Consider the following 21,247-nt stretch of genomic DNA (forward strand, 5'->3'; position numbering starts at 1 on the left):
TTCTTCTTCATGGAAAAATAAGACATCCCCTGAAAATAAGACCTAGCGCATCTTTGGGAGCAAAAATTAATATAAGACACTGTCTTATTTTCAGGGAAACAGGTAAATCCTAACCATGAGATACTCTGAGGACTCATCGCTTCAGTTGGGCCATAAGCACACATTTTTTGCCTTCCTCATGTTCTCTTGGCTCCACTCCCCTTCCTAAAATGGGCTTCCTGGGATGCTTTTGCTTAGAGAGGATGCTCTTCTCGCTGCTTTTAATTCTGTGGAAACATGTGGCTCTGGTTATGAGCTGTCAGTCAGCCTTGAAAAGAGTATAATTTGTGACAGAATGTGACTCTAACAGATAGCTTCCTGACCGCCCTTCTCCAAATCTATGAGTTTACAGTTTACAAACTTCCTGGCAAGAGAGTGGGTTCTCATAATATTTTCCCTGCTGTCCTGCTATTTTCTTGCCAGGTTTCTAACGGTACAGACTTTCATTTTTTTCTTAGTGCCGTAAATCCTGATTCTCTTAGAAAGGCATTTTTCCCGCTTCTTATGTTATTTTTGGTTAGAGTGTACTGTACTTTTAATTCAATTTAAAGATAATAAAATCTCTAACAGTGGTCATTATTTGGCCTTGATGTGCAGGAGAAATGGTGAATCAGCTGAGTGTTACAGGGATGTGAGGATGTGTGGCTGCTACTAAAAAGGAGCCTGGTGGTCGCAGATGCTCACAGCCTGACTCCCATCACAACCCTGCTTCCGATCCTTTTTAATGACCAAGAAATAAAGTAAAGGGTGAGATGCAGTCAAATTGCATTATTTAATGTTTCAGATAAAATGTCTAGTGTTAAAAATCTCAAGAATAGGAATGATTACTAACACCAGCTTTGGTTGCTTTTCAACTTTGAAAAAAACATTTGGTTTTGGCCCAGTGTCCACTGTTAAATCAAATAACATCAACAAGCCAAGCTGAGGACACGATATACTCAGTCATTGGTTTGAGGTTGGCTTAGCGTTGAGTACTGAACTAGAAATCTAAATCCCAGAGGACTCAAGAAAAGAGCACTATAAAGGATACTCTGTATCTACTGGTAGTGTTGCCTATGCCACCAGGATCCAACTGACCTTGACTAAACAGGAATTTTTCTAAAGGGCTTGGGAAGCAAAATGAGGATGCACTGAGGGGCCAGTAGTTGCTCAGAGCCTCTGTATAATGGGGGCTGATTCTAGACTAGGCTTCAGAGGAAAGAAAACTCAGCACCATTTTTGATGTACTCAACAGCTATGTGTTGAACATCTACTGGGTGCCAGCCTGCGTTTCAGGCCTACAGCAGTGAAGAAATGGCCGAAACAATCCTCTATTCTCACAGAATAAGAGATCCGGTGAACAGTCGTCAAGCTTGTGGCTACTCAATGGAAGATGTGCAGTTTAAACTCATCAGCCCCTGTGTGGGAGGAGCAGAACTGGAGCAGTCTGCTTCCATAAAGATGGTATTTTACTCATCTCAGATCACTATGAGTCACAATCAATTTAAACACTCAATGTGAACCACTGAGGTCTGACTTGAATGGAGTAAACTAGGGGGAAGTGGTGGGGTTCAAGGTGAAGAAGCTAATAGTACTCTACAGATCACTGCAGGGAGCCTGCATGATGTAGGCACTATGGAAGGATTTTGAGTGAAGAGTGATGTATTTGGCTTATGCTTTCAAAGAATCACAATGGCAGCAATATCAGTTGGGTTATTACAATAATCTACATGAGAGCTGATGATGACTTAGAAAAAGATGGTAGCACTGAAGATATAATATACAGTCAAGCTTAACATGTATTTTGCTTATGTACTGATTGTGGATTATGTTAGAATACTACCACTATCTCTGACCAGCAGGTACATGACAGGGGGAGGAGCAGGCTTGGGGAACAGATGGGGTAGGTTTCATTTTGGACTTACAGAAGTTGAATTTGGCTTTTGGATTAGTCAAGTCTGAGGTCTCAAGCATCTTAAGACAGAAAGCAAGAGGGTAGTTGGATATACAGGATGTGGCAGTGTTAGTCAAACAGACGGACCTTACATCCCTGAGGCTTCCTGAGAGCACACATGGAATGGATACAGAAAGAGGGCAGGAGCCAGCAATGGGGGCTGAAAAAGAACAGCCAGGGATGGGTAGGAGGCAGAAACTCATATGAGTTCGGTCAACTCTGCTAAGGCTTTCTTGTAAGAGTAGTCAGGGAGGATGCAAAGAGGAAAATAAGTTATGCTCTTTTTAAGATGGTAGAAATTTCAGCATCTTGCATGGCAGCGGAGAGGGAAACATTGGTGGTGCACAACAGAGAGGAGTAGAAAGTTGGAGTGACAGCTGTGAAGAAGCATACAGCAAGGGACCCAGGGGCATGCTGAGGGGCTGGTCACTTAGAAGGGCATATCGTTCCCTCGGGAGAACTTGAGGGAAGTCAGTATACAAGAACACAGGTACTATTCAGTAAGTCAATGTGGGAGATTTTATTTTTTAATCATTTTATTGGGGGTTTGTACAACTTTAATCACAATCCATCCATTGTGTCAAGCACATTTGTACATTTGTTTCCCTCATCATTCTCAAAACATTTTCTTTCTACTTGAGCCCTTGGTATCAGCTCATTTTTCCCCCACCTTCCCTGCATCCCTCCCTCATGAACCCTTGATAATTTATAAATTATTATTATTTTGTCATGTCTTCCACTGTACAATGTCTCCCTTCACCAACTTTGCTGTTGTCCATCCCCCATGGAGGGGGTTATATGTAGATCCTTATGATTGGTACCCTCTTTCTCCCCCAATTTCCCCTTACTGTCCTGGTATTGCTACTCTCATTATTGGACCTGAGGGCTTTTTCTGTCTCAGATTCCCTGTGTTTCCACTTCCTATCTGTACCAGTGCACATCCTCTGGTCTAGCCAGATTTGTAAGGTAGAATTGGGATCATGATAGTGGGGGGAAGAAGCATTAAAGAACTAGAGGGAAGTTGTAAGTTTCATCGTTGCTACACTGCACCCTGACTGGCTTATCTCCTCCCTGTGACCCTTCTATAAGGGGATGTCCAGTTGCCTACAGATGGGCTTTGAATCCCCACTCCATACTCCCCCTCATTCACAGTGGTATGATTTTTTGTTCTTTGATGCCTGATACCTGATCCCATTGACACCTTGTGATCACACAAGCTGGTATGATTCTTCCATGTGGGATTTGTTGCTTTTTAGCTAGATGGCTACTTGTTTATGAACATGAGTAGATTTTAATTGCTTCTTCTGACTGCTTTATTTTCCCAGTGAAAAGGGAGGCAGGAATGTTAGGTGACATCAAGGGTGAAGGAGGAAGTGTGTAGCATTTGGGACTGAAAATACGTTCTAAAATAGTTGCCTGGAAGAGAGGGTGGACTGTTGAGCATATGGTTTGTCTGCTGACTAGCCTTGAGTTCCACAGGACACAAGAGAAGGATTTAGAGAGTTGGAGAGAAGCTTGTAGGAGCGTTCAAGGGTAAAATTCATGGGGGAAGAGTTAGCACCTTAGTTTCATGTGATAAACCGTATAACAAAATCAAGCCTGATGATCTTAGATAGTGATCATGAGAATATATGCTGGAGGGTAAGGTTTTGGGGGCTGATCCAGAACACATGAAACTATCCCCTCATTCCTTGATTCAAGACAAAGAAGGGGAAGAAGAAGGAGAAAAGGCAGAGGGGAATACCTATTTAGAGTCACGTCTCAAAGGTGGGGAAGAGAGTGATCAGTGAGCAAATTAGTGATCTAGAAGCATTTTTCAGATAACCATACATTACCATATACATATAATGATACGGGAAATTGGCATATTCAGTTATCCTAGTCATATAATATAGCTAATCTTCATTTTCATAATCTTCTAATTAAGAACTATTAGTGCATGTTTTTATGCCCAGACACCACCTGCCTGTTGGGTTGTTGTACTGTGTTGGCTTGCATGTTGGTATTGTGCTGGAAGCTATGCTCCAGTATTTCAAATACCAGCAGGGCCAAAGAGGTTGAACAGGTTTCAGGAGGGCTTTCAGATTAAGATAGACTTGGAAGAAAGACTAGTTAATGAAAACCTTTTGGATCACGTTGAGTACTGCCTGGTTTGCTCACTTTGGATACATCTGGGGGAAGCAACAACGGAGGACATAATGTTCTGTGAAGTAGAGGGTTTACAAGGGCACGGGAGTTCTCAATGGTATGGGTTGGCACAGTAGCCACAATGGTGGACCTGAACATGTCACTGATCATGAGGAGGGTGCAGAATTACACAATGTTAATGTTTCATTCTGTTGTACATAGATCACTATGAGTCAGTGAACTCAATGGCAGTTAATAGTGATGCTGAAGGTACGAGAACTAGAATCTGCGTGGGATTAGAGATGAGTAAGAGGATTCACTATCGTGAACAACACATAGTGCCCCATAAGTGGTATGAGTGAGATACAGAAATCAACAGACGTAATTAGGGAAGTTTGGAGATGGAGATTAGGGAGGGCTCTTTGCCAGAAGTAGGAATAGGCTTGAATTGGGGCAGATTTTAAATGTGGGTGAGAAGAATGCCAAGACAAAGAGGGAGGTGGGGATCCCAAAAGGCACTGTATGATCATATTTTAATTTAGTGTAGTTGTAGCCCAGGATATAAGTTTGGGAGTGGAAGACAAGGCTTAGAGAATTGAAGCACTGTGGGGTAAAGAGCCTTGCTTACCAGAAAGAACAACATGTACTGAATTTAATAAACAGGGGACAACAGAAAATACTAGAGGTGCCCCTTAAAACTATTTGAGCTGGAGGTTTAACTGGAGGAGCAAATAGTAGGGATTCAGAAAGCAACACAAAAGCTTTTACCCCAGCAAGACCAGAAGCCTTCAAGGTCTGTGCTGAGTAAATAACGCAAGACTCACAGAGGGCCTGCCAAGAGCTGAACATGTGTGCAATGTTCCAGGTGACTCTAAGGTGATAAGTGTGAGGGACTGGTGAAAGGTGTTGCTATTCATGGAAATACTGGGTTGTTTTCATGGTGAGAGTAAAAGTATGTTTGGGTACAATATTTGAATTGAACCCAAACAACAAAGTAATCCATTCGAATAACATATAAGATGTTTAAGTAGCAAACTAAATCCAAAAATATCATGTCCCTTTGGAAGAAACAGAGATTGGGGACTGTAACTCTGCTGAACAGAGAAGCTAAGGGGGTTAGGAAACCTTATTAAAAGAGACAGGAGATGGTGTGAAAGGAAAAGATAAAATGGAAGCTCTGTTAATATTATTTCAACAAGTATGTTTCAGGAAGCATAAGTCCCTAAAGACACTAAAAAATGTCAACTGAGTGCCAGTCACTTTGCCTTACAATTTTTATGGAATAGAAAATCTATTTGAATAAATTATCTTAATTGATCCTTCGCTGAAGTAAATTGCATTTCTTTAATTTCCTGCTCTTTCTTTTTCTCCTTTAAAAAAATTTTTAATAGTAACATGGTGGTCTTAAAATCCATCGTGGTATAGACCATCAAGGCCTTGGTGCTCAGGAAATCAAGGCTATGCTTACTTTTCTCAGTTATAACTTAAGATCACACATATTCTTAAACTATTCCCAAGATTTTCATTTAAATTACATATTGTTTTCCTTTCTGGAAATGCAAAGTCAGTCACTGCTCCTGGAATCATCTGAATTCACACTTTATATATTACAATTTGTAACCTGATTATGCTTTCAAATTTATCATTCTTCTTTTGTCCCTGATTTCCACTTTGGTGCATGCTTAGCATATAGAGCTTACAAGCAATAATCAGACACACTTTTTCATATAACACTGAGATAGACTGTTTGATATATACCTTCTCTGAAAAATGAATCTACTTTTTATTTTTGTTCTAATTTCATGACAGTTATTGTTCTCATTTATTGACGTGGCTGACAATCTGTGGATAAGATGATTTATCAAAGTCTTAACATTTACTATTTGAACACTAAAACATGAAGAGAATTATTAATACAATTATTATTCTGATGAAATGGCTTTTTTCCACTTTCCTTCCTTGAATGATAGTTCAGTAATAAAATGAGGAAACCATTTGTCAATAATAAGTTATCAACCTCATACATCTTTCACATGTAGTGAATAATCAATAAAGGGAATATAAGTGACTGCTTCTGATGTTTTGAAGATGTATTAGTTAAGAGTGAAAGTTTCCAAAGGTTTACTTGAAAGCTAACTTTGAAAACAGGATCAGAATACACCATTCCTCTAATTTTCTCCCAGAAATTGTCCCTCAGTTTATGGTTGAGCTCAAGTCTTGTTTTCAGGTTATCCCTGTGCTAACTTAGTGCAAAAACAATTGAGAATTTTTCCTGCTGCCTGAAATTTGCCAATATCTATCTAACCCTAAAATAAGCATACCTGATACATTCGATAAGTATGGCAGAAGAATCTCTGTTTCTGAGGCTCCCACAATGTACAATCTAGCAAACTGCATGTGAATGTGTGTCTGTCACACTCCCTAAGAGTTACATGTTCAAAGGGGACCCTTAGAGATATAATGAGGTTTGTTGTGTCTGAGGTTAGAGTGAGGTGGTCATATCACATAATATCTAGACTCTTATTCAGTAAACACAATTTTTCCCCTCAAACAATAGGTGCCCTTAGAGGCAAGACTTATACTTACTGAAGCATTTTGTATAATTTATTCTAAACCAGAGAGTATCCAATTTTAGAGAGCTTAGGAATTATCTGAAGAGCTTTGGAAGCATGCAATGGTGGCTTTCCCACGTACTCTACTTCAGAGTAGGACCCAAGAACTACGGTGAACACCTGAGCTGACTTTCTACATAACAGCAAGCAAAAGTCAACCTCAACTCATCGCTTTATAATAGTAATAATTCTTATCTCAGTCCGTGGAAATATGGGAAATATTTCATTGAATTGCTATTTTAAAAAATATCAACTGATAAATTAATATCTCCCACTATCAATTAGCTAATTTTCTTCAATAGACTACTTGAAAACCTTCTTTATGCCATTAAGAGGCAAGCCTGGTGGAATTTGGCTAAAATTTTATGATTAGACTCAGTATGTTTGGAAGATATTCTTAATTAAAAAGGTATTTAAATCATATTGATAAAATATCCAGTTGATACTAAATTAGACAGGAAGGAAAAAGGCTAACCTTTTGAAGGCCTACGTTACATGAGGTATTTGTAGAACTCTCAATTAATACTACACCAGGAGGTATAATTAATACCACTTTATAAACAAGGCAACTGAAGCAGCACGCACAATCAGGATAAGTAACTCTCCGGATGTCAGTGAAGAGGTGAGTAATGAGGCTACGCGCTGAATCTGTCTGACTGTGAGACCCACTCCCGTGCCACCGCTGGTGTTCTTGGCAATTCAGAAGAATTGTGAGACTACCGATAACTTTTGGAAAGCAAGATCCAAGTTCAAAAAAATTTTTATCAGAATTTTATAAAATGAAGAGACAAAAGAATGGAGAAATGTAAATCTGCAAAATGACGCAATAAGGAAATAAAAATTCCGCAACATAAATAAAATGCATTTATAAGGCAAAATGATTTTATGGCAGGCATGCATAAAAGAAAGAACTAATAAAAAGAGTTGAGTTTCTGAAATTTGTTATAGGAATGAAAGGCAAATAATATTTCTGGAGGGTTTTAGGGTAAATATGCTAAGCAGGATAGAGATGATAGAAAGTAAACAGTAAAAGAAAGATAGATGATCAGCATGGAAGAAAAGAGGGCCCACGACAAAAGGCTACTTCAATTAAGATGGTGCAATGGGTTTAGCAATGGACTGCTAAACACGAGGTATATGGTTCAAGTTCAGCAGTGCTACATGGAGAAAAATCAGGCTGTTTTCATCCATAAAGATTTACAGTCTCAGAAACTCCATGGAGCAGTTTGACTTCCAGGTTTCCTAAGAGTTGGAATTGACTGAATAGCAGTGAGTTTAGTTTGGATTTATGGAAACAAGTGAAAGACAAGCTGGTGCCTAATATCAGCTTCCATTGGACCTTTTAAACAATGCATTTCTTAAATAATTTATTACGATATTTCCTTACCTTTTGAATTCTAGCAACTTTCAGGGTTTTTCTAATATAACAGTCACTTAATAAACTTTACTGAGCGTATATCCTAAAACACAGCATTGTCCTTTGGGGACAAAGCTTATTTCACTTATTTTTGTGGTCCCCACATGACCTGGCCCATTATTTTATTATTCATTCACAGAAAATGAAAGCCCAAATTCACTGGTTCCAAAATCTTTATATAGTTCACAGTAAACCACCTACACTTTTCATGGCTTGTCTTTTCTCTTTCTGTGTATGTTGAAGTCCCGAGACATGGAGGAACAAGCAGGAAAGGAAAGAATAAGAGAAAAAAGACAGAGTGGAAAGTAAAGAGCATTTGTTTCCTTTCTCCACTGGTCCCCAATATCTATAGAGGGATGGCCTAAGAAGAGAAGATTCACATGACATTATGTGGAGATCAAAGCAGAAGCCTGAGAAAAATGGAGATGTCTGAACTGAGGCTCCCCTGAGTGTGCCAGAGACGGCCAGGAAGCAGAAAGGTTTGCTCAGCATGTAGAGGGCAGATAAAATATTTGACCAGTAAACATATGGACCAGACTTTCACCAATGATAAAATGAGGTTGGTAAAAGAAGGAATATGGAAATAACTATTATGGGACACCGGTATTTTTTCCAGTATCCAAAGCATTGAGGTAGGTATCCATCAACGACACCACACTTAATTGGGTGTATGTCACTGAGACAGGAAAGGAGTGGCTGTCAAGAGTAAAGTGTTATGAACTTGATAATGTAATGATTAAGTGGCTATACACTGTTTTTCATGATCATAAATGTATTAGTTTTAGAAAGCTTGAAACTAGCCAACATTTCTGCTAAAGAGTAATTATATTGTCTGAGGCATTTTAGAAAAGAAAAGAGATACTTCTTATCCGATAATGCTAAGATGATTCAAACTATTAAGGATCATTGTATTTAATATAATTGTTATCTCAGTTCTATGACCCTCTCATAGGAGCATTTTCTAACCTCCTCAACACTCACAGAATAAGGTAGAAACCTTAAAAATTTCTTTATTAAGTTCGGTAAGTTTCTGTAGAGATGTAAATTACTCTGACGTGCTACATGCTCTTTATCCATGTGTGTGCACGCATTCACAAACATATCCCAATACCTAGGGAAATTACTCAGAAATAAAGGAGAACCCATGAAGAGGCAATATGTGTTTTGGCCAAAAGGCTCAACTTTAATATATGAAGCTATATGAATAATAGCCTAAGATTAATAATTGTACTACTAGTAGTACCAACATATAAATCATACATATTAAAATGAACATCAATTACATTGGTAAAATGATGTATTGCTTGTATATTTACTACAGTAATTGGAAACACATGAGAGATACTGATGGAGGTGCTGAGCAGATACCATTTATTAATTCCAAGACAGGTGTCAGACTTATTTTCAGATATTGTTTCTCAGCAATAGTTTATTCTTCTAAATGAAAATAATATATTGAAGAAAACTTGTGACTTAGACTTACTTCTAAGATCAGGCTTCATATTCCTTTACATAAATTCCTTATATTTTTCCAATTTATATCCAATGTCTAAAAATAGTTATTAAATGAAGTAGTATAGAATCCATCTTGATGGAATTTTATTAAAGCATATTCTTTCATGCTCTCTGGAGAATCCATGTTATTGGAGAACAAACACACAAGAAAAGGTGTCCACATTTAAACCAAGGACACTAAGGGTCAGAGAAACCTGAATGGCCAGAACAACAAAGGGACCTCACATTTTATTCAAAGTCCTAGGCTACAGGGAAGCACAGAATAGGTTGTATACTGCTTTGGGCTATGGCTGCTTCCAATAAAGTCATTTTTTATTTGAAAAAGCCATAAGTACATTTTTTCATCATTATCATCATCACCATCATTGCCAGGAGCAAGATAAAAGCTGGGGTCATGCTGATGCTGTTTGTATCCCAGACAGGCAGATGGAAAACAGAATCAGTTGGGGTCTCAGTCGAGGGTAACAGAAGTCCTCTCAACTTCTGGGACTCCTGGAGAAGTCAGCACTCCAAAGTGTTCATGTGAATAATATCCACCAGAGATTTCAGAAAGAAAGAAAAGAAAGATGAGGAAGGTCCTTAAGGAGATGGATTGGCACAGTGGCCATAACTTTGGGCTCAAACACGGGAACAGTTGTGAGGACGGCCAGGACTGTTGGGCTTACAGTCGCTATAGGTTGTAACTGATTCAATGGCACCAGTAGCAACAGGTGCACAGCAGTCACAAGGATCCTTGGTGGTACCATCCTTGGTGGTACACTTTTGGCTGCTCACCAAATGGTTGGTGGTTCGAACCCACCAGCTGCTCCCAGGGTGGACAAGGTGGCAGTCGGCTTTCATCGTCATTACAGGCTTGGAGAGCCCATGGGGGAGTTCTGCTGCCTGAGGTAGGCTGCTGTTAGTCAGAATGGACTGGACGAAACAAGTGTGGTTTGTTTGGCGTACAGCGTCTATCTTTAAATTCCTATCCTTTCCATTTTGGACTTCTCTAAAAGGCTCTGGCATTCAAACTTGTGACTGGACTGGCTGCAGTAAATGATCCAATTCTTTTGAAAGCAACAGGGCCAAAACACTATCCATATGACCAAAGAAGCACCAGCAACTGATCCTGCTCAGTGCTTACTCTGAGTCCAGATTTGTACCAATAATTTGCATATTGAATTTATTCCCTACGGTCCCAGCAGCAGGCATATAAAAAGTATTCTCTCTGTTTTATAGCTAGAGATGCTGAGATTTAGAGAGATAAGACATTTCTTCAAGAAAGAGAGATTAAATCACTGCTTTATATCTAGGTGGTGCAAGTTCAAATGGTTCAAGTTCTAATGGAAGTTAGAATGGTTTTAATAGAAGTTCAAATGGTTCAAGTTCTAACGGAAAGATTTCAGTCCACCCAGAAGTGCTTTAGAAGAAAAGCCTGGCAATCTACTTTTTAAATTTTTTTTCTTTTTCTTTTTCAAGGTTTTATTTTTTTTTCTTATTATTTTTTTTTCTTTTAAAAAATTCATTTTATTTGGGGCTCATACAACTGCCATCCCAATCCACACACACATCAATTGTGTAAAGCGCATCTGCACATCGTTTCTCAAAACATTTTCTCTCCACCCAAACCCCCGACATTAGGTCCTCACCTTTCCCCTCCCTCCCCGCTGGCAATCTACTTTTGAACAACCAGCCATGCATAGGTCTCCTCTGACACGCACTGGTTTGCTGTGAGCTGGCACCCATTCCCGGGAAATGGATATGTCAACCTTTCTAAAGTAAAATGCTTTTAATGATATGTCCTGGGGTTCAAAGTTTCTCTGTGAACTAAAATATTAAAATCAGTTCAGAAAACTGTTAGGCCCAGATTCCTACCAAATAAGATTGAAAACTGCCCTACAAAGTGCACTAAGTGTGTTTGAAACTGTATGGTTTTGACTTCCACAGTCTCCACTGGTCCCTGAGTAGTCCACCTGAAGTTATGTACAGGTCAAGGAGGCTGGACTGTCACATGCACATGTGGTCTGCATTATCTTTTCTCTAAGGACAACTTTCCCCATGGACAGAGGGTATTTGTTAAAGGCGCTAAGATGGCTAAGCTAGCAAAGCTATGGATTGAGAAGAACTAGGTATTATAAGCCCAACTCAAGACCCTCTCACACTAAAAAGAGTAGCAAGGATTACTCTAAAAGTTATGTGTGTGGGGAGAGTGGAGGCATGTTTTCAACATACTAGAATTTTAAAGGTAAATTTTCCATGATTTTGGGACTAATTCTAAGCCATTGAAGGCAGTGGTGGAAAAAAGTGGATACTAATCTTAGTCCCCAAGGGAAAATGAAGCATGTCTCTGTAAACTCTCTGCTTTGGCCCCTTGACTATTCAATCTTAACTTCTCTGTTAATTCTTACAAAGGTCAGTAATGAATTTGAAATAAAAATCCTTTCATCACAAATGAGTTTTGTCTATTCTAGTTCTACCTCTGATGGCTTTCTCACTCAGCCCCTGCTGGAACCTCTACAGCCTGCTGTCTTACTGAGATGAAGGGAATTTTGACTTTCTTTCCATTCTCAATATTGGAATATACATTCTAAAAATTGGAATATCCATTCTGAATATTTCCATTCTCAATACTGAATCATGACAATACATATTTTATTTTTTCAATCCCATGCTACGACAATACATATTTTCAAGCCATCTCACAAACACTCAGTCTTTTACTTAGTACTCTACACATACTGAGAGAGTAGCAAAGTCATCTAAAGGTGAATCATACAGCAATATGTAACTCATAGTCCTTTGTTTATAAATGCTGAGTGAAGTTTACTGGGTTTCTTAAACATTTAACTGCCAGAATTAATCTTAGTAGCTTATATCCTGAATTTCAGTAATATTTTCCTAAAGCAAGTAAAGGTTTGCAAATCAAAATATCACAACTGGTTTTTACTAACAGGTAGCCATTAAATAGCTGTTTATTTTTTTGATAGCTGCTAAGGGTAAACAGAAAGGGTAAACAGAAAGATCTAGTGAGACAGTCACTTAAGTTGGATAAATATTTGAAAAATGCCAAAACCTGTTCTATTTTTAATAATAGCTAGGATGAGATAACTTTCTGTTCACATAAACTTGAAATGACTTTTTTTTTATTGAAAGGAAGAAATAAGTCATCAATATACAATCTTTCGTGCCAAAGTCTTCAACATTTTGAAATAGTGAGCACTATTTTTTTTTAATTGGGGCTCTTACAGGGGTTTATCTGTTCTGGATTCCCTTTGTTGCAAGATCATATCTATACCAGTATACATGTTCTGTTCTACCCAGATTTGTAATATCGAATTTGGGTCATGGAAGGGGGTTGGGAGGAAGCATTAAAGAACTAGAAGAAGGTAGTGTGTTTCGTTGGTGCTATACTGGACCATGACTGGCTCTTCTCTTCCTTGCGGCTCTTCTGACAGGGGGTGTTCAACTGACTACCGGGGAGTGTTGGGGCTCTACCCCTCATTCCCATTGAGATGATTTTTGTTTGTTTATTTGTTTTGTTTTGGGTTTGTGATGCCTGATACCTGTTAGCACTTTAAAAAAACACACCAATATTTTGTATCTTTATCCAAAACCATGGCTTATTTTTAGCTTGACGCTTTATTATTGATATTCCTTTTGGACATGCACAGTATACCATATCAATATTAAAATTAAAAATAAGAGAACTCTTATGTGCAAGATTGTCATTTGTATTTCATATCTTCCTTAAGCAAATGAATGTCAGTAAAACATGTACTTTTTTTTTAACCATATGGCTGGTAAAAAGAGAAAGCATAAGATGATATTTAATAATTAATTTTTTCTCATATATTGGGAAATTTGTACATACAAATTTATAAGTAAAACCTTTCCATTTGGTAAAAGTGGAAAGTAGTAATATTTAAGAAATGTACAATATACATCATTTAAAACATAGTGTTTCTGAAGCCATATGTTTGACATATGACTTGGTATTTCATTTCAAAAATGATCAGGGAAAAGGACAGCATCTCCCATAGCATTCCTGTAGCCTCTCACCATTTTCTTGTAACTGCACTGTTTCATAGATGAAACTGGTATAGCAAAATGACAAATATAACATATAAAAGAATAAAAGGGGGCAATAAATCACCAGTGACACCACAGCCCATTAAAATGCATCAGCTGGAGTTGCAGAAAGAAAACGTCCCCCTCGTTTTACAATCTTTCTGTTCAAGGAGAAATTTCGGGATCTTCAAGCAACCCTTGTGAGAGACTCTGAAATTGCAAATTATTATAAATATTTTTGGATATATGGCTAAAATATATGGCACTAACAATTCCTGTTTACAGTTTCATAGGAAGCCACTAGAAATGGGGCACATGGGTTTTCAGTCACCCATAGAAGGGCAAGTAGAAAAGCCTGGGTGCAGAATCAGATCAGACTCATTGCCATAGTGTCGATTTCAACTCACCGCAGCCTGATATATATCAGGGCTGTAACATTTGCAAAAGCTGATAAGCCTTTAGTAAACAAAAATATAAAAATGTAAAGCCATTGTTTCTTGACATTTCCTCCATTTAGTTTTATACATTTCTGACGGTAATACTTCCCTCTATTTCTAATTCTTCCCTGAAGGATTCTGGGCTTATTAATTTACATCATGGCAAAACAGCAGTTTCCATAGTCCTTAGGATTTGAATTGTGGTCCTTGTCAATGTTCTTTGGGTTTGGGGAACAAAAGGATGTCTGAAGTGGCAAGGTCACGGCTGGAGGGTGAAGGAAGTGTCTTCCCAAAGGAGATTCTTCTTCTTTTTTTAAAAATCATTTTATTGGGGGCTCATACAACTCATCCCAATCCATACATACATCAATTGTATAAAGCACATTTGTACATTCATTGCCCTCATCATTCTCAAAACATCTGCTCTCCACTTAAGGCCCTGACATCAGGTCCTCATTTTGCCCCCCTCCCTCCCCATTTCCTCATCCCTCATGAGCAAAGGAGATTCTTGTAGGACAGCTTTTGCTACTCTCAAAGAATGATTAGATGCATTGTTGTGAGAATGAAAAGAAAGAGAGAGAGAGAGAAAGAAAGAAAGAAAAAGTTTCCTTGGCACAACTTTCCTGGATATTCCAACCAATGCAGTTTTTTAATTTTCTTAAAATTTCTTCCAATAATAAATAATGATCATTCTGTGCCTTTTGAGAAATTCTATTAGGATTACCACTTGGAAAACCCTGAACGCAGTCACCTTCACCTTCTGCGATGCTGTCTGGACCTTGAATTTAACTGAGCCAGCAGATATCTTTGAAAACCACTACTCTGATGAGATTATGAAATCTCTGCCCCCCAACCCCAACAAGTAAACCTCTTTTTTAAACTGAACTGGGTGGAAGTTGACAGAAGAAAATTGGTTTTCCAGTAAGTCATACATATTTTGTTTCATGCCACTGCTTGTTGTTGCTGCTGTTAGTTGCCATTGTGGTTGTCAGGGGCCACTGACAGGCCTTATGAACAACAGAACAGAATACTGCCCACCCTTGTGCCCTCCTCCGCATCGCACTCCTCTTTGAACCCATCGTCGCAGCCGCTATGTCAAGTCCGCTCATCAAGAGTCTTCTTTTTCCTTGCCCTTCAGCTGTACCAAGCGCAATGTCCTTCTCTGGGAAGAGGTCTCTCCTGATAACCTGTCCCAAGGATGTGAGATGGAGTCTCCCCATCCTCTCTTTTAAGAAGCATGTTGGCTGGACTTGCTCTAATATGGATTTGTTTGTTCCTTTGGAGATCCATAATACTTTCAATATTCTTCACCAGCACCAACCATAATTCAAATGCAGCGATTACTTTCTGGTCTTCCTAATTCAACATCCAACTTTCACATACCTGTGATACGACTGAAAATACTCTAAGCTTGGGTTGGTTGTTGAGTTCCTGCTCTTCAATACTTTAAAGCTATCTCATGCAGGAGATTTACCTAATGCAATGTGTCACTGATTTTCTTAACTGCTGTATCTTTGAACATTGTGGACCTCAGCAAGATTAAATTACTATGCTGAATGAAAATATCATTGATTGCAATCCCCCTAAAGTAACATCACATATCCCACTTATTTCCTGTACTTCTTGTTTCCATTGTTCTTTCTCCCTCACATTTTCATGCCTCATGAAGTTTGTCACTGGGTGAATGCTGCCCTTCTGGATTTGACTGGTTGACTACTACTCGAAGGACTCCATAACTCCCTAGCGGGTACTGTTCATTTTAGAGACCTATGTATTGTTTGCCGGAAAACTGAGCCACAGAGGTGAGTTCATTTCCCGGTCTAAAGAGTGTTCTACCAGTAATGGTCTTATTTCCTTATCTACTTGTCAATCCATCTCAGCAAGAGTCTTCTTTTATTCTCTGCCCTTCTACTGCACCAGGTGGGAATGCCCTTAATCCAGGAACTGGTCTCTCCTGGGAGACAAAGTCTCCTCACCCTCTCTTCTCAGGAGCATTCTGACTGGACTTCTTTCAAGACTGAGTTTGTTTTGTTCTTTTGTAAGTCCAAGCTGCTTTCTCTTCCAGCAACATCATTCAAGTGATTCAATTAAACTACTGCTAGTAGTTTATATAGGTATATGTGTTGATCTGGGATATTTATTGAACTTGTCCTGTTATTCATAACATAGTTCACATGTAAAAGCTCCTTGAGATCAAAGAGCACATGCTACACTACATTACATTTCCTCCTTTACCACTGAGTTAATTACACAGCAAGACCTCCAAGAGGCTGACTAGCTCACAAATGCAAATGATAAATGCATGAATACTCCGCCTTCTCTAGTAAGTCTAGGATGGTACATATGCTTTCATCAGCCCTGAAATGTAGCTCCCTCAATCTCAGTCTTTCAAGAATTAAAGTACTACTTAGATCCCTCTGAGAATTAAACTCTATGGCCTGAAAAATGTATGCAGAGGTAGGTGAACTAATGGCCAGAGCACCTTTTCTGTGCACGTGAGTCTTGGGGGTTTGCCTCCTATAATTCACTCACAAGGACAACCTGCCCACGTGAAAGCTCCAGCGATGTGATAGATGTGATTTAGAAAGAGAAAAAGGAAGATGTGGAAATGGGTTCACACCAACTGTAAATATCTATAATTTATAAATTAATTAATCGTATCAGAAAATAACAGCTGGAGCTTGTGTGCCATTTCTTAAAGCTTTCTTATGCTACCAAAAGAAATAGTTGGCAAAAATTGCTGTACTTCTGGAAATGGACTGATTTTATAAGTGTATTCTTATAAATAGAAGTGTTTCCAAATATTTGTGTACACACTTCACAATAAACACAATTCACAATCTCTTAAGATATAAAACTTTGAACAACAAAAACTTCAATCCCGGCAGCTTTTGGACCAGTCGAGCCCAGCACCAGGTAATCTTTGGCAGCCAGACACTGCCTAACTCCAATTTGTGGAAACTGAATAATGGTGCAGACTGCAGAATTTCAAGTGCCACAGGTAGTGGCCAGAAGCCAATCACGCTGTCACAGAAAGTGGTGCCACCTCCAAGTTCATCCTCCTCCCTCCTCCCTAAACCCCTATCCAATCACAAACAAGTCCTCAGAAAGTCAAAGACATCCCAGAGACCTTCCAAAGGGTCCTCAGTAGAACGGCAGCTGAATGGACTCCTGAGCAGCCTTAACTCTTCCGCCCTTGTGCCCTCCACCAGCTCAGCAGATCCTGCTCACACTAAATGATGAACCACACTTGGAGGAAGGACAAGACGCCCTGATCCTAGCCAAGTGGCTGAGAGTGCTCCAGGGGCACCACCGTGTTTGGGGCAGGGGTGGGGGCTGCCCCAGAGTCCTCATTGCTTTCCAGCCCAAGTGGTGGGAGGTGGTTGCCCATCAGCCAGTCCAGACTTTGGCTGGGGCGAAGACAAAGCAAAGCAGCTGGGTTCTGTTTGGCCTTCAATGATACACTTCCCTGCCAGAGCACCTGTGCATCTAGACTTCCTTTATTCCTCCCTTTCCCCAATTCTGCTTCGGCCTGTCCTGCTACCCAACAGAGGTGCTATAAACCAGGCTCTTTGGCTATTTGCATTTGGCTTCCGCATCTTTTCCAGATTGCAGTGTTAAAGCTTTGTCTTCTCCCCATCACCTCCTACCAAAGGCCCTCATCCCTTTTCAGAGGGGTGAGGGGTGAGGGGAGAGGGGACTTGGTCTCAGGGTCTAGGAGAGGCGCTGCTGACCGAGGGAGCCAGGGTAAAGGCATCCTTTGGAATTACCAATTTCTAAGATTAATAAAGTAATTCTATTTTAAAAAAACAAAAAACTTTGAGTCTAATAGCTGGCTTTCTTTGAATAATTTAATTTTTTGTTGAAGAGGATCTACACAGCAAAACATACACCCACTAAAATTTTCTACAGGTAACTGAGTGACTCTTGGTTACGTTCCTTCAGGAGTTGTGAAACCACCCTGACCATTGTTTCCAAGTTAAGCTCCCATTCCTCCTTGATTAACATGCCCTTGCTGCAGCCTAAACTTCCTGTATAATCCTTCACTTTGCTACAGTATTGTCAATTTGATTTCATATACATAGATCTTAGAGAGCATAATGCTCAAGGTAGATACTCTTTAAAAATTAGGCTAAGCTCTTGTTTGATTTTAAGGAAACTTGAAGGAATATATTTTGGCTTAAGGTTTAAAAAGTGTTAAAGGACATTAGTCTTGGAGATTTATATAGTCCCCATGGCTCCAGAAATTCTGGAGTTCCTGAAACTTTGAAACTCTCTTCTGTATTTCTCCCTTTTTGATCAGTATCTTTAAATAAAATCTTTGATTAAAGCATTCAGTAATAGTAGCTGGGCACCATCTAGTGTCTTCAGTCTTGGGGCAAAGGGGCAATTATTCCTAGAGGCAATTATTGATGAATTTCATTTCTTTCTCTTTTCCCTGCCCCTCCTTCTGTTGCTAGAAGTGAATAGAGACCAATTATTGTACCTTGGATGGCTGCTCTCAAGCCTTTAAGATCCCAGGCACTATGCCAACATGGTAGAAGGTAGAATAGAAACATTAAATACACTTGGCTGTCCCATGAAATCATGACCCCAGACTTCTAAACCAAGGAACCAGATCCCTCAAAATGCTTGTGGATGTGATTGAACTCTTAGAAAGACAAAATACAACTTCTGCAGCGAATGGTATGATTTCATTTCAGCACTTACATACTCAAATTATATTTCTAATTTCAATTATCCTTCATATTTTGCCAGTTTTTATGAACGTGTACACTCAGTAGATAGCAATCTCAGATAATGTGTGGAATGTAACCATTCTATCTTACAACTATTTAAGTTTTCATTTGATACCCCAAATGATAACATTCACATTTGAAAGCTCCATCGATGTGATAGATGTTATTTAGAGAGAGAGAAAGAAAGGTGTGGGAATTGGTCCTCCCAGCTCATCAAAGTTGCTAAGATATACTTTCAGTTACTCCTTCAACTCCCAAAGAAGCTTAAATATTTCTTATGGATCTTGCTAAGAGAAATAACTGATTCAAATTGTGCTTCTGTAAATGGATTGAGAAACCATTTGGTTTGCTTTATTTGCAATAAAAACATCTACTGAATTAAAAAATATCCTATAAGGAAAGATGCTTTGTGTAATTAAGATAATATCAGTCTGAACTGAACAGGCAGAATAATCCAATTTCAACAGTTTCTTGCCCTCAATCAAATATATTCAGAATTTACTCACCATAGTAATGGAAGATACAAAATACCTAGAAATGGATTTAACATCAAAGATTGACTGAAAGTTATTCATCAAGCTGGTAAGTTTGATTAACCACTAGGTGTCACTAGAGTTACATTAGTAAAGACAGACAGACAGACAGACAGAGTGAGCCCAAGCTGTATAGCGTACATTCCAGAGGAAGGAATACTCAGGGACCAAACACTTTCAAAAATAGCTAGGGACTGTGCTGGCTAAAGACCGACTGCAGGGCCACTGCTTCAGAGGGTAATTTCTGGGAGTTCCGAGGAAGGAACATTTCAAATGAGGGGAGACAAGTTGGGAATATGAAGAATGGAAGTAAGAGTACTAATCCGAGACAGCAGCAGTGCAAAAACCCTGGTGCATGATCAGACTTGATGTTTTGGAGAAACAACACATTTTAGCAATGAGAGTGAAAACCTGATAAAAGATGAGTGCCCAGGGTAAGAGGAGCCCCATTACACGGCTCATTATGTCCCACAAAGGCATTTGGAACTCAAGGGTTATCTTGAGCCTTCACATTGATTCCATCTCATAACAACCATGGACAACAGTGGTTCTCAACCTGCGGATCAGGACCCCTTTGAGGGTCGAGCAACCTTTTCACAGGGGTCGCCCGATTTATAACAGCTGCAAAATGACAGTGATGAAGTGGCAACAAAAATAATGTTATGGTTGGGGAGTGGTAAAGGGTCGCAGCCTGAGGAAGGTGGAGAAATAAGGATGTACAACATAGGAGTCTGCTCTAGGGATTCCAAGACTACATGTCTTTACACGGCAGACTGCAACCTTTTTCTTTCACATGGAGAGGCTGGGGGTGAATTCAATCTGCCATTTTGTTATTGACAGACAAGCGCTAGACCACTGCGCTACCCATGCTCTATTCTTAGGGCAGTAGAACGTTATTTGAAGGCTAAAAATAAGACTAATAGGACCAGATCTTAATTATATTAAAAAATCAGCCCAGCTTCTATCTTGTAAATGAGTTAGTTGGGAGACACAAGGGAAACTAGAGACCAGATAAAATGTGTAGTGGGGTTTGGCAAGAGAAAATGGCTTAGGCTGGCCAATGGAGTAAGATGGCAAGATGTCAATAAATGTTGAATATATGCTGGAGGCAGACTTGACAAGACTGGCTTATGTAGGAAATTCCAAATGTATTAGATGATCTGAATAAATAAAATTTTTCACAGGAAAGATTTTCTTAAAATCATCAGTGTTTCTCATGATAAGGTGTGCATTTAATCAAAATCAATGTGAATCTCAGAGGCATATTTTAGAACTCCATTGCCATGGCCTCAGTGCGTAGGGAATATCAGACAAAGATTCCTCCTCTTAATTCTTTTCTATTACTGTCTTTCTCCCCTATAAGAATCTAAATCTAAGTGTAGAGGGTGATAAGTGAGATAAAAAGGAGGACACGCCACGGTGAGAAGCGGGGACTGCATGATGGCAGGCTGCCACAGGCGAGAAGGGTGAGTATTCTAACTTTCATTGGGATGGCAGAATTTGAGTGAATACTTATAGGAAATGAGTGAGTTTGCCAAAAGGTTATCTGATGATATTCCCAAGCTGGGCAAAGTGAAAAATATTTGCCATTAAATTAATTTTGAGTCATGGTTACTTTGCGTATGTTACTTTGAGTCATGGTTCAATTGCAAATAAAATTTCTCCGTAATATTTTCAATGAGCTGGGAGGCAAAGGGCATTTATAGAGGTCTAGATAAAGACATGTACATATGCAAATATATTTATATGAGGATGAGGAAATAGATCTATGTGCCTATATTTATAGGTTTAGTATTAAGGTAGCAGAAGGACATGGGGCCTCCACTCAAGTACTCGCTCAAAGCAAGA

At 39.2% G+C, this 21,247-nt stretch overlaps 1 protein-coding gene across 6 annotated transcripts in view; it reads right to left on the reverse strand.

Moving 5' to 3' along the window:
- PTPRM (protein tyrosine phosphatase receptor type M) overlaps positions 1-21,247 on the reverse strand; it is a 707,951-nt gene that overhangs the window by 326,839 nt on the left and 359,865 nt on the right. The gene's annotated exons all lie outside the window — the stretch shown is intronic.

This window comes from Echinops telfairi, unplaced genomic scaffold (assembly GCF_000313985.2).
Source record: "Echinops telfairi isolate 266 unplaced genomic scaffold, ASM31398v2 ScPeMD7_57;HRSCAF=196, whole genome shotgun sequence".
NCBI lineage: Eukaryota > Metazoa > Chordata > Mammalia > Afrosoricida > Tenrecidae > Echinops > Echinops telfairi.